The sequence below is a fragment of the Microcebus murinus genome, chromosome 5 (assembly GCF_040939455.1).
Source record: "Microcebus murinus isolate Inina chromosome 5, M.murinus_Inina_mat1.0, whole genome shotgun sequence".
NCBI classification, from domain to species: Eukaryota; Metazoa; Chordata; class Mammalia; order Primates; family Cheirogaleidae; genus Microcebus; species Microcebus murinus.
This window is the reverse complement of record NC_134108.1, coordinates 94,077,213-94,091,207: the sequence shown is the minus strand read 5'-3', so window position 1 is coordinate 94,091,207 and position 13,995 is coordinate 94,077,213. Positions and strand designations below refer to the sequence as shown.

General features: G+C 38.6%; 1 protein-coding gene across 1 annotated transcript in view; it reads right to left on the bottom strand.

Moving 5' to 3' along the window:
• Window positions 1-13,995, bottom strand: part of PKHD1 (PKHD1 ciliary IPT domain containing fibrocystin/polyductin) — a 424,797-nt gene that overhangs the window by 170,791 nt on the left and 240,011 nt on the right. The window lies entirely within an intron of this gene.

Sequence of the window (13,995 nt, the reverse complement as noted above, 5' to 3'; positions counted from 1 at the left end):
TAAAACGTCCTGTTTTTGACAAGTTTTTTCAGGTTCCCATAAAGGTTAACTTATTTTCAATATAAAATAAAAGAAAAAGAAAATTCTTTTAGATTCCTACTCTAGCCTTAGCTCTGGTCCCTGAAGTCAAATTTCTAATATTTTGTCACTTAGTTTTAAAATCGTATATAAAACCATACAGATATATAACCATATGTACCATGCACAGCACATATTTTACTAACATGTGTCTTTCAGGGAGACTCTTCCTATAGTAAATAAACACTAATGTGGTGTTAAAACTCAAATAAATAAATGCCAAACATTGCTTTTCTCAAAACATAAAATTTTACCATATTTTCTCAATATTATATATTTACTTATAAATGTATTGATACATCGGTAATAACATACATGTACCACAATACTAAGATAATAAATATTATCTGCATAATAAAACATATGCAACGGAAGCATTTCAAAAGACAGGATAGAAAATAAATGAAAACAAAGGTTCTAATATTTTCTGTCTGCTTTTCCATGCGTCATCTTTCACGTTCCATTTTGGAAGCCCCTGCCCGAGGCAGCTAAGGAAGACCTGCACCCACCCCACCCCCTGCACTCTGCGTGTTTGCAGGTGGATGTCAGTGGGCCTTTCATTAAACCAAATCAACAAAGAGAGACAGAGACAAAGGGAGTCATCAAGGATGGCAATGGGGTAATATGCCTGAGTCCACGTGGAGGGCTGTGTAGCCCATAAGAAGTTGAACCCATAGACCATGGCTGGATGGTCAACGGGAGGGTGAAGGACAACACAGATTACGAAGCAAGTTCTTGATCCCTTTCCTAGGAGGTGAAAAGCAGCCCTGGGTGGAGTCAGAGAGACAGAGGCAGGACGTTTCTCCAGAGGAGCACTGGGGAGTCCTGAGGCTTCCCGGATAGCTCCTGCTCTGGAAGTTCTTCCCCAGATTATCGGAGCCCTTGGATCTCAGAGACAGATTCGTTTTTTTTTTTTTTTTTAAAGACGATTTTTCAGGTTTCCATCAGGAGACTTTAGAAGTCAGCAATCTGGGAGCCACTCTACGTCAGGGACATGTGCCTCTATTTCCTTGCTGGATGGGGACCTCGCTAAATGTAAATCCTATTTGTAAAATGTGCGCCATCAAAGACTGCCTTCACTTCCCTTTTCCACGGAGTTTTAGTAAGAAAAATTGCCACGGTGGTAAGCGAGTGAAATTATCAACACCTGAACCAGTGAGCGGCTACTCTGCTCTAGACACTCATTCCCTCGATCTCTCTAGAAGAAAGAGCTGCCACACACCACTTCCTGCCCCATGATGGGCCTAGGAGAGAGGGAATGGGCCTGCGGTATCAGTCCCCAAGTTCTGGTTCAGGACTACAACCATGTCCCCAGAGCAACCTCCCCAAGACACTCAATGTCGCTATGCCAACAGCACTCAAGCCCAGCAATTATGCCATCAACACGAATGGAAGGAAGGGGCTGGGATTTTATAGGCATTCCATCCAATCCACCATTCATTCATTCACTCACTCATTTAACACATATGCAAAGAACATCTACTGTTCTGGAGCTATGCCGCACACCAGGAGTGCAAAGATGAGAAGGGCCTGTTGGCGGAAGACAGCAGAGAGGCGCCTGCCATTTGCACCGCTGAGCACAGCCCAGCCAGCCCCGGCAAGGCACAGAACACTCGCCGCCTCTGTGCAGGGGCTTGACAGACACTGTCTCTCCACACACTACTGCTGCCTGGAAAATGCAGTCGCATGGCTTAGCCCACTGCCAGGAAGCCAGACAAAACCCCAGCACCATCTAGGTAAGAGCGATGTTTTTTTATCCAGACACTTAATTGCCATCAGGTGACGTTATCATGTAAATAAAGAGGCAAACAGATGGTTTCAAAGGAGATTCATTCTGGGCTTGCAGAGCATTGCTGATGTTACAAATGAAGAGAAGCGAGGACAAGCCATCAGACACAGAGCAGGCCCTGCAGTGCACAGGAGCGTGACAGCCAGAGTCCTGACCCGAGCCATGCAGCCATAACGAAAAGCAGTCACAGACAGCTTACGGTTTTCCGTTACTCAAACGCCATTAATTTCCAAATCTAGGGATATGCCTTTAAAAAACATATGTTCTCTTAAAATATATTTTGCAATGGTGTTATTGTAAATAATGGTGGTAATATCTGTATATATTGCCATGAGCCTTAATATCCCAGCCTTTGAAAGGCTCTATTTTAATTCCTCCCACTTGTTTAAATAGAAGCAATGTAATGAACCAGACAGACTCAAGGAATCTGGAGGCCTAGAGTCGAGTCCGCCATCTCTGGGATCTCTTAGCTCTTTCTTGGGTGTGCCTCTTTGGGACCATTTTCCTCACCTGTAAAATGAATAAATTGTGGCAGAGACCACTAGTGGCCTCCCGGTATTTATTTTCTCCTTCCTTAGTAATGAGAACTCCAATTTTTAGCTAAATGCATTGTCACATAACCAAAAGACTACATTTCCTAGATTCTTTTCCCAGTTGTATGTGGCCACTGGCTAAGTTTAGGCCAATAAGAGGTAAAGAGAAATGCCATGCAAGACTTATAAAAAAAATCCTTTCTCTTTTCTGTTGCCTGGAATGTGGTTGCAATGGCTGGCACTCCAGCACACCTGTTGGATCACAGAGTGACTTTGATAATGGAAACAACACTGGTGGACAAAAAGAAAGAGTCCAAGTCTCTGACACCATGGAACAGACTTTTATATAACAGAAATATAAACCTCAATTTTTCAGATCTTTGTTATTAACAGAAGATTTATTATTCCTAATAGAAGTGAATACTAACCTCACAGAATGATTGTGTTAGATTACATGGGAGAGTGCTTTGTACTCAAAGCATTTCCCTGACACCCAGCATGATGAGCTACTCTGTGAATACCATAACCCCCTATGAAAGTTACACAACCCATATTTTCATATAAAAAGGCCTGGAAAAGACCAGGTACAAAAAAAAATTTGTTTATCCATGCTTGGTCCACAGTTTTTCAAACTTATTTGACTTATCTTTTTCCACATGCTGTTTATAAAGAGCTACTTTCAAAGGAAACACTTTGAGAAATCCTTGGTAAATTTCTTATTAGTATAATAACACTTAATATCAAATGGTTGTTTTTAGCCTTAACATATGGATTCTAATTGGATTCATTTCTATGTCAGTCCAGGTGCCCATGATACATGTTTTCATAACCCTCTAAATGTTTTCTGTAGCACAATATTTGTTAGTTTGATTAGCTTTTAATTATGTTTGATTACATTTCTGTCTTCCCCCACTAGGCAGTAAGTTCCAGGTAGGTATTGAAACTATTTTGCTCACCATTTTATCTCCAACACAAGGCAAAGTGTCTAACACATAATAAGTGATATGCCCAGTAAACAGTTGCTCAATATATGCATGATTTCTGAACTCTGATTTACTATCACAAACATTATGCAAATGACAGTGATAAAATAAGTATAAATCAATTTTGGAAAACAGATAATGCTCACTTTGAAGAGAAGTTGTAATCTCTTTCAGCTTTCTTGGAAAGCAATGTGGACCATTAATTCCACCAGTAACCAGGTGTAATCTTAATGAACCGAACATTAGAGTGCTCCTTCTAAGGAATCGTTATTTAATACACACACAAATTCCTGAGTAACACTGGCCTAAGAATAAAATGGGAGATTGTTAATGTGTTTGCAAATCAAGTAAAGAAAACCTCAGAATTTTCAGCAAGACCCACTATTGGGCTCAACAGGCCTGGGCATCCAAGATAGATCACTTACGTGGCTGGAAATTGACGTTTGCTACTGACCGCAGTTTACTGGGGGCTGCAGCGTGACAAACATGGTCTTGCCAGGTGATTTGGATTCCCTCAGTCTGAGGGCTGTGTTCCAAAAGGGAGTGTCCCAATAGCAAGTGAGACACCCAAGCATACAGGTCTTATAATGCAAGGGTTCTTCTGATCTAGCCTTCAGAGTCCCAGAACATTATTCCTACATTCCATGAGTCGAGCTGGTCACTGAGGCCAGCCCAAATTCAAGGGGAGGGGAGTGAGCCCCATGTCCCCATGGGAGGAGCAGCATGCATTTCCAGGAAGTGACCAAATGTATGGCAGCCCTTGTAGGAGAATATCCACAATGGTGACATTGAAATTATGATGGTTATTAGAACCAGAATTAGATGTTGTTATTTAATCCTCTAATAAAGACACACATGATTGTACCACAAATTTTATTTTTAATATTTGCATAGCTGTACCAATAAAACTGGCTTCTTTTGTAACCCGATTTTGTGTATCAAAAACATTATTCTGAGAATAGATCTAGGTTTCACCAGACTGCCAGCAGGACCTAGGACACAGGGAATGTTAAGAACCCTTGGTAAGCCAAGGGTCAGCAGTGAACCACGTATGCTATTCCTGCCTCTGCTGGCCTCGTCACTTGGGCAAATGTAGCTGTACCTACAATGGCCTCATCACTTGGGCAAACTTCTTATCTTTAAATCTCTGCATCCGAAGAGACTCCAAAGCTCCCTCAAGAGAGTATAATCAACTCAAGAAACAGCAGCTATACCTCAACCAATAATTGGGGAATCATGAATTATTTAATTCTACATTTCAAAAATATCTGCATGGAAAACAGACCATAAAGTAAGAAAAAAGAAGTAATTCAATTAAAGCAAGTGAAAAAAGCCCTGCTCTGCATTAAAAACCCCTGTGGGCAGCTGTTCCTTGCTTGGCTTCTACTTCCCCAACCCCTACCAGGAGGGTAAAATACATATGCAATCACTCAGGTCCCCTCCTCTTATAAGAAATGCCTGTGTAAGACTCCTCAAAGAATATTAATTCCATGGGACAAAGTTCTTGGGGGAATAAAACTAGGTAAAATGTAAGTTTATGCATTTAAATCAGGGAAAAATTTCATTAACCCTCAGCAAATTTGTAACAGTGCAAATCATAGAATATGGGATTGGTATGAACTTTAAAGGTGATTTCTTAACAGAATGACCCACTCTTCCTGGTTTGCCTCTGATTTTTCCAAGTTTTAGCACTAACATTCCTGTGTCCCAGGAAACCCTCATTCCCGGACAAAACAGAGTAGCTTATCATTCAATTTACTAATAATTTTAAAGAGATTAGTTTCTCATATCACTATCCCAAAATAAATATCAAAATCTGTAGACGCTACTACTCTCAGTATTCCAGGACTAAAATTAATTAATCAATGGTCTGTGATAGACTAATGTTGCCTGTTTTAGATGTTATGAAATTCAATTCTTACATCCGGAATTGAACTCACTGTAAGATTTATACACAATCCCCTAATTTACAAAAAAAAAAATTTATTGTGTTGTTTCAGAGTTTTGCAATACTGTACCACTTTAGGAAATGACAGTGATATCTTACAAGACATAGCCTATTCTATTTCCCCAGTCAAACTGATTGAGCTGCACAAGTTAACCAGCATAGTTGGCTGAACTTATGACATGAGCCTACTCATATAGAACACTGGACAGTATTCTAACCAGAGAGTGACAACCTGGCTGCCCCCCTAGAAGTGTGCTGTCTCATCAGGGAGTAATTTCTTTTAATTTTAGCAAAGATAGGGGATCCTTGAAGACATTGATCCAATCCAGATGTGTAAAACTGTAAGACAAGCAAGAGATGTTGCATTAGATTTTGCATATGATCTGCGGGAGCCTGTAGATAGTATATTATTCTCAAATATTTTCTAAAATACCATTCTCCTAGTCTTCCTTTGAACATTTACCATTAACCACCTCCATCATCTTGTTATTGCCCTTTTTCTTGCATTCTGCCACCTAATTCTCCTTCTGATGTCATGAGTGCTCCTTCTCTGATATCTCTTCCTGCAGTTTAAATTATAATAGAACTTCCTCCAAGGTGTTATCTTATATCTTGTTGCGGTATCTCTAAACCTCATCCAACCCCTAAGGCTTCCTTAGTCAGCTCTTCTGAGAATTACCAAATCCTAATCCAGATTTCCAATTGGCTTTCCTTCCAAACTCCTGGTCCACATTTCCTATTACCATCTAGGCATCTGCGTGTGAAATTTCACACATGTCTATGATGGAACTTATTATCCTCCCTGCTAAAGCCACTCCCTTGGCCTGCATCCTCTATTCCAACTGATGGCACCACTAGCCATTTTTTGATATATATATATATATATCAATATGATATATATATGATATATATATGATATATATATTTATGATATATATGTATGATTTATATATATATATATATATAAAATATTTTCCCACGAAGAGAATAACTACTTTTATAACTTCGTGGGGGTAAGAGCCAAGATAAACCCTGGGTCCCTTATGTATACTTCACACTTGCCAATACCCCCACCAAATCATGATCTTTATATCCTGGGAGAATATTCCCCTCCTAGAAAAATTGCTACAATCTATGTTACTAATACTAATGGCTTATGACACTGAGTGTGGTTCTCAGGTGAGTGAGGACAAGATAAGGTTTGTCAAACCAGCCAATTAGAGTAAAACTGTAATTAGTTCCAGCAAGTTAGCAAGCTATAAAGAGTGTCAGGGCCTACGTGACATTGGATCCCAAGAGAAGATTCTAAGTGAGTTCTAATTAGCCCAGAAACAAGCACCATGCCTGAGTCAAGCAGAGATTGACAAACCAACATTAGAGAAAGGGTGCCAACCTATGTCAACATATTTATACTTCTAATGCTCTTTTTGTCAATTATAGGGAAAAATGCTGCTGTTGTTTTAAATGAAATTTCATTTTTACGGGGAAAACATACATAATTGGAAAAATACTTTTTAAAAAATCCAACTCTTGATTGTGCACCCTGGCAAGACAGGCCTTGATCAGTAAGTTAAGTATCACCACTACTCATTTGGGAAGAAGCCACTGGGGTGATGGCTATTGCAACTAGAAGGAACTTCCTAGCCTCCAAGTGTTGTGTCTCAAAAACACAATTCTATTTTAGGGACACAACAAATAAAGCAGTAGTATTCCTTTTAACAAATTTTAGGAGGCAATTTGCAACACCGTTTGAAACAAGGAGACTAAAATTCTACTCTTAGCTTTGGTACAAAACAACATATAAGTCTGGGAAATAATATTAACATTTCACAGCACTTTACCATTTATAAAACACTTGCATTATCTTACTTCATTTTAGTTGGATTAGATAGCCATTAAGTTTTCTGCTAACTCAATTTTATGTATCTATATTTTTATATTAATATTTACCAATATAAGTAAATCTACCTCAAAATATAATAAAAGAATAAATTAGAATAAAATATTAATAACAATAAATTAGAATAAAAGAATAAATTACTACATGATTAGTTCCTTGAAGTACTCCATATTGCAAAGAATTTTGTACTTAAATTGCTTTAAATAGTAAGCTTCTGTAGTATATTTTTAAATGATTTGATATAGAAAAAGTCAATTTACATTCAGCATTTCAAAAATAAGCTGCCTGGATGGCAGTGGAAACATTTGCTCTATGGGACCTCAAATCCTGGTTTGTTTCTTGCCCTGGTAAGAAGATGGCTTTAACACCCTACCATTAAGCAAAGTTCACTAAGGTCTATCTTCCCCTTTAAGATAATACCTAAAAGAAAGAAGAAATATACAGTTTCTAAAAATCTTTCATCTTTGGTATTATATTATCTTTTATTTGTTTATTTTTATTTGATAAAAATGCTAAAGTTTCTATATCAACAGTACCTGAAAGAATAGCTTGCCCATTCAAGTTCTAAATAAAACCAAAGAAAAAGTTTGACTGATGTCTCCCCCTGAACCTTTCATTTCTGCTTTTAACTTTGAGAAAATGCTCAAAATATTTTTCTTCCTTTCTCTCCTCATTCTACCACACCCCTCTCTCCCAACAAGAGGCTTCTGGTCACTCATGTAGCGATTTGGCCGCAGGTTCCCACAACCCCATCTCAAAGTGAACAATTCCAAACCAGGGGTGCAATCATGTCTGGAAGGTTGAAGAATACCACTTTCAAGCAGAGAAAAGACAGTATAATTAACACCAAGCATTACAGGTAGTAAAAAAAAATAAAGAAACTAAAGTCCTTTGATCAGTCTGTCTCCTGGGTGTTCTGTAATTTCTGATTCATGCAAGCCAAGAGTCTAAATAAAGTCTTCCCAATAGAGAAGACAGCACAACTTTAGCAGGCTCTAGAACACCTCTTGAAATGAATTAAATCAGGTACATCTGCTCTTAATTACGTACATGCACACTTACACATAGAAACACACACACACACACACACACACGGTGGTAGATTAAAGACAGCTGCAAATTCTTTGCTACTCCTCCCATTAAGAAGTGGAGCCTAATTCTCCTCCCCTGAACCTGGGCTAATCTTAGAGCCTTACTTTACCAACAGAATGGGATGCTCTTGATATTTCGAGGCATCTAAGGCTGGCTCAGAAGGCATGCAGCTTCCACTCAGGTCTCTTGGACAGCTCACTCTTTGTGCACTCTCTCTTAGTCTACTCTTTCTTGACATCCAGATACCATGCTGTGAGGAAGCCCAAGCAGCCCCACAGAGAAACCTATGAGGAAAGGAACTGAGGACTCTTAGCTGATTTCCTTGGCTGAGCTCCCAGACAATAAATAACCAGCATCAACTTCCAGCCGTATGAGTGAGCCAACTTAGACCACGCAGCCAAGCCAACCTTAGGACCACAGCCCAGCCACCAGCTCACTGCAATGCATGGAAGAACCCAAACAAGAACACCCCACTCTGGCCCTTCCCCACAAAATTATAAGCAAAAGAAAATGTATATTTAAAGCTTTTAGGTTTCTGAATAGTTTTCTAGGAAATAATAGCATTCCAGAACATTCATACTCCAGCTGTCACCATTCTCATGCCATGCATCATAGAAACGACTCCAATAGTCCAAGCCTAAATTTCTTCCCCTCCCACTTACTGATCCAGAATAAGTGAGGTAGTGATATGCAGAACTTTTCTGTCCCACCAAAATGGTACAAGGCCAAAATTTGAGAACTACTCAACCTATATTAATAGAAACATCACCAATATCTATGTTTGGTTTCTAATTGGTGTTGCAGACTTAATCTCTATGTATATGTGTTTCACCTTAAATTATATATAATCCCAGATAAGAAAAAGGTAAATCAAGCCAATAATACTATAATCACAACATTTTATAGAAATTCCTCCCCTCAAATACGACTTCTTGACTTGTGATCATCTTGCCTCATATCACCAATCTATTATAATGCCTTACAACTTAACAAGGAAATGCATTAAAGATTGCCATGCTTGAGCATCACATGGCTTTGATGAGCCTCTCTGCCATTTCAAGTACTGAATTTTGAACATCAGAACAAACAGAACTACTATAAAAGAAAAACAGCACACTCCTATTCATCTCTTCATATAAGGATAGTTCAAAGTAATGTAGAAAATGAAACAGTGAATTCTACCATACGCATAACAAAAAAAAGGCTCTGAAAGCTACATGATATCCTATCTGTACCCTTCAAAACAGAATTTTATCATGTGGAATCATAACACATTTCCCTTCTGTTAAAGCCGCTCTGTGTAGAAAAGGTTTCATCTTGCCAAGGCTGACACTCCTCCAGAGAAAGCACTGGAAGCATCTTACAAAAATCCACCCCAGTGAACTCAGGACAAGGCATGGCGTAAAAGCTGGGAGATCATTTTGCCAATTGGCCAGCTATTCTTTATAAAGGTTTGAGATTCACGTAGTATGTTGGATAGAACTTGTTCCCACTACTTAAGAAGTCTAGAATGCATTTAGACCAATTCTTCCAATATTTAAAAAGCAAAGACAGTCAGATAGACTTGTTTGTATGAAGCAAAGTTATAAACTAAACTAAAAAAGCAAATTCTCCATGATTACCTTGGCTTACTCCATATAATATGCCACAGAGAAGAATTTACAGCTTTCAAAATCCAATGTCTATAAAGACAGGACGCCTTGAAGGAAAATGGTACCATATTTAAGATAGTGATATCTTTTATTAGTACAGTAAAGTCCTATTTTTATGGAATCGGATGGGTCTGAGGTCATTCCATAAAATTGATTTCCCAGAAAATGGAAATAGGCAATTTACCCTAAGAATTTTATTGAAAAATTATGCTATTCTATTTGAATAATGATGGGAATGTTCTACACGTTTCCTTTATTAATGAATTAAAATACACAAAACACCATAAAATTATATTAGAGGTTCAAAAGTATCACTTAAATCTTCTTTACCAGTCACTTTCATTTTGTAAAATCAGCAGTTCCATTAAAATCGTATTATGTAAAAATGGGTTTTTACTGTAATAATAGTTATTACCTATTTAGCTCCCAAGGATGTTGTGAAAATTAAATAATAAGCCATTGGAAAGCAAATACAAAAAGTCGCTAATACCAGAGGCCAAGAGGGGCAGCCAGATGGAAAAATGAAGGAAAAGAGCACCTGATATTTTACAAATCACAGCTTTCATCTATAATTCCATTATACCCATGCTCTATGCAGTGGTCGTGTGCACTGATGTTATCTCATTTAATCTTCTTAACATTATGATATATTAATTACAGCCCTTTTGTTATAGATAAGGGTCAGAATGGTTGACAACTTGTCCAATGTCACACAGTTGCAAATGTCACGATCCAAATGTACACTCAGGTTTATCCTAGAGACAGCCCATCCTATACCTACTAAATCAGCAGTCCCCAACCTTTTTGGCACCAGGGGCCAGTTTCATGGAAGACAATTTTTCCATGGGTGGGAAGGTGGAGCTCAGGTGGTGATGCAGGGTTCTGGTTTCTTAATAGACCATGGAATGCTACCAGGCCACAGCCAGGGAGTTGGGGACCACAGCCCTAAATGATCACCAGGAAGTCCTTACATCTCATAACTGCCGCTCAAATTCTTACCCCATCCTTCAAAATCCCACTTCAAATGCCTCTTCCCCCATGAAGCCACCTCTCCTCTACTTTGCTGAGACACTTGGATTCCAGACACATTCTGCATTCATTACAGGTACTTGTTGTACTATTATGTATCGTGTGTCTTATTAACCCAGCTAACTCACCAGCTGTTTGAGGTCACAGCTGTATCTTACTTGCCATTGGAGTCCCAGATCATGAGCACCTGGTACTATGCTTTTGAACACAGTGAATGTTTGTTAAATATTTATTAAACTGAATTGGAAAGGGGTGTTAATTTGAATTACAACTATATTTGCTACCAGATGCAAAACAAATGCTTTTATCAAAGTGTCATTGTCTTAGATATTTCTTTGTGAAGTTTCTCTAGTTTTTCCAAGTGAATGTGGTAAGGTTAACTTTCTCAAATAGAGTATCTGGCATATAGTAGGTACTTGATAAGTAGTGATTTTTGTTGGTTTTTTTTTTAAAATCCCAAGTTAAGGTAACAATGTAACAATAAACAGAGAAGTATAAATAAGTATAACATGTTGCCTGATTTGGATGAATCAGAGCATGTAGGGACAGTAAATTAAAAGAACAAAAAGCTACAAAAGACAAAGATACAAGAGTGAGAGCGCTGGAATTAAACTACCTGATTCCCTGTCCTGGCTTCTTTACTTACTAGCAGGGTAAACTTGAGCAAATTACTTAACCTCTCTGTGTTCCAGATTCTACATCTATTAAGAAAAGTTCGGGGGAGGATAATAACAGGATCTATTTACAGAGTACTTGGAAGAATTAAGAATGTTCCTATGAGAAAAATTCTTACAGAACACTTAGCACAGAGAACAGCACACACTGAGTACTCAAATAATAGTTGCTGCTATCATCATCATCATAATTATAAAAATTATTTAGTAATTCTTAGGAATCTTTTCAAAGGATAAAACATTATTTTCTACAGACCTGCAAAATCTTACAGTGGTACTGCATCAAACCTGTCTGACCCCCCAATTTATTTCTGCTATTAAATCATGGATGGCAGCATTGAGTTCATGCACTTCATCCAAGCAAGGCTTACTGAGTAGCTACTTTGCGCCAGACTCAGGTGGGCAAACTGACTTGATTCAAAGAAGGCTGGGAATGAAAGAAACAAGGAGAGCCAGGAAAAGGTGAAGGATTCAGAGAAAGGCAAAACCACAAGCAGAAAGGAGAGGTAGAGTCAACCCAGTCAGAGATCATAGTATCAGGAAACGTTTGCCAAAGAGCAGAAGGGAAAAGTAGCCGGGGAAGCTGCTGCATCAGATGCAAAACTGAATAGCACAAGGGATTCAACTGCTGGCCACTCACAGTGAATCACAGAGAATGGCCATTTGGAGTCAGAAGACAGGTTATTAGAGAAGGGGAAAGGGGCAATGAGCAAAGAGCAAGGATTTCATATTTTATGTATTTCATGTGTTTTTTTACGCACCAGCCTTTTCACATGAAAGCTAAAAATGATGAACAATAACTGTGTATATTTTAAAGATCTAAACTATTCTGATTCTTATAGGAACGCCGAAGGGCTGATTGGAAAGTACCTCATCCATCCAAAGCCTGTGCCCACTTCCTTCCCCTCCACAGCATAGGCGGGTGCTATTTAAGAGCAGCTTCATGGAGAATTCAGACCCATCTTATGATCCTAAGAGCTGACCATGAACAAAGGAATGAAGATGATGGAGAAAGCCAGGGCTCCCAGGAGCCGGGGCATGTGGTGGATACAGTCAACTGCAGTGCCAAGCAAGATGGCCAAGATCGCTCCTCGCTTGGCATAAAAACCCCCAAAGGATACAAAAAGCTTGGCAACCTTCAAAAGCTTCTCTTGCTTCCTGCATGGGGTGGGGGAAAACAGCTTGCTTAGTGGGAAAAGCCATAGCCCAGGGCGAATCCGCTGGCTAGATGCATCAAAGAGAGGGCTGAGACAGAACAGATTTTCCCTTTCCGTATAGGAGTGACTCATGAGCCTGTTTATTCAAAAAGTTACATCCTCCATGGAAGGGAAGTGGATGATGAGGAAGCTGGATGATGATAATAATTCAAGTTTGTATTGGTCAGCCCACTCGTTCCTGCCTTTCACCTCTCTGTGAATGGTGACACAGACATACCGCCAATGGCCAGAAGGTGGCCAGTGTGTTTTGTTTTATTCTTCCTTCATTCTGTCATGTCAATAAAGCAAACAACACAGCTACTTTCTTTTATTTTACGCTTAGTCCTTTTACAAAGGGAACGTGCCTTATTGGTTAGGAACAAAGACTTGGAGTCAGATTGCTTGGGTTCAAATCTTGACTCTGCAAACTGTGTGACACTGAACAAGTTACTTAACCTCCTTGTACCTATGTGTTTCTCTGTCTATAAAAATAGGGATAATAATATTACTTACTTTGTAAGGTTATTATAAGGATTATATTAGTTAGTACCTGGAGAACAGTTCCTGGCACATTGTTAGTTCCCAGGAAATGTTTGACATCATTATTACTATCATTACTTTATGGATGACCAAATGTTCTTCCATTATAGATTTTCTTTTATTTACTATTACCTTAAAAAATCCAAATTAAACCATATATGGACTTAGGTCTTTTGGGGGAAATTGTTCTATGAAATACATTTTCTTCTTAGGCTAAGGAGATTTTCTGGGACTCCAAAAACTTTCTTAAGGAAGAATAATTTTATAAGTATGGGGTGTGCGTTTCTGTATATCTAAGGAATTATATGTTTACTGGGAGGTAGATCTAGATAGACAATGGATGGATGATAAGATTCTGTCTTCTTAATCTATTTTTTCTTTGCAATTTTGAAAAATCATGGCAACAGAAGAGCCTGTCATTTCCCTCAGTTCTATGTATAAAAATTCACAAGGGCAAAAGATAAGGAGGCATTTGTAAGTTGTTCTCTTTCATACCCTCTGTGTCTTTCAAACTTAAGGATACTAGAACCTGTAAATCTGTTCTCTGACACATGGAGAAAATTATTCAGTTAGTGGATTAT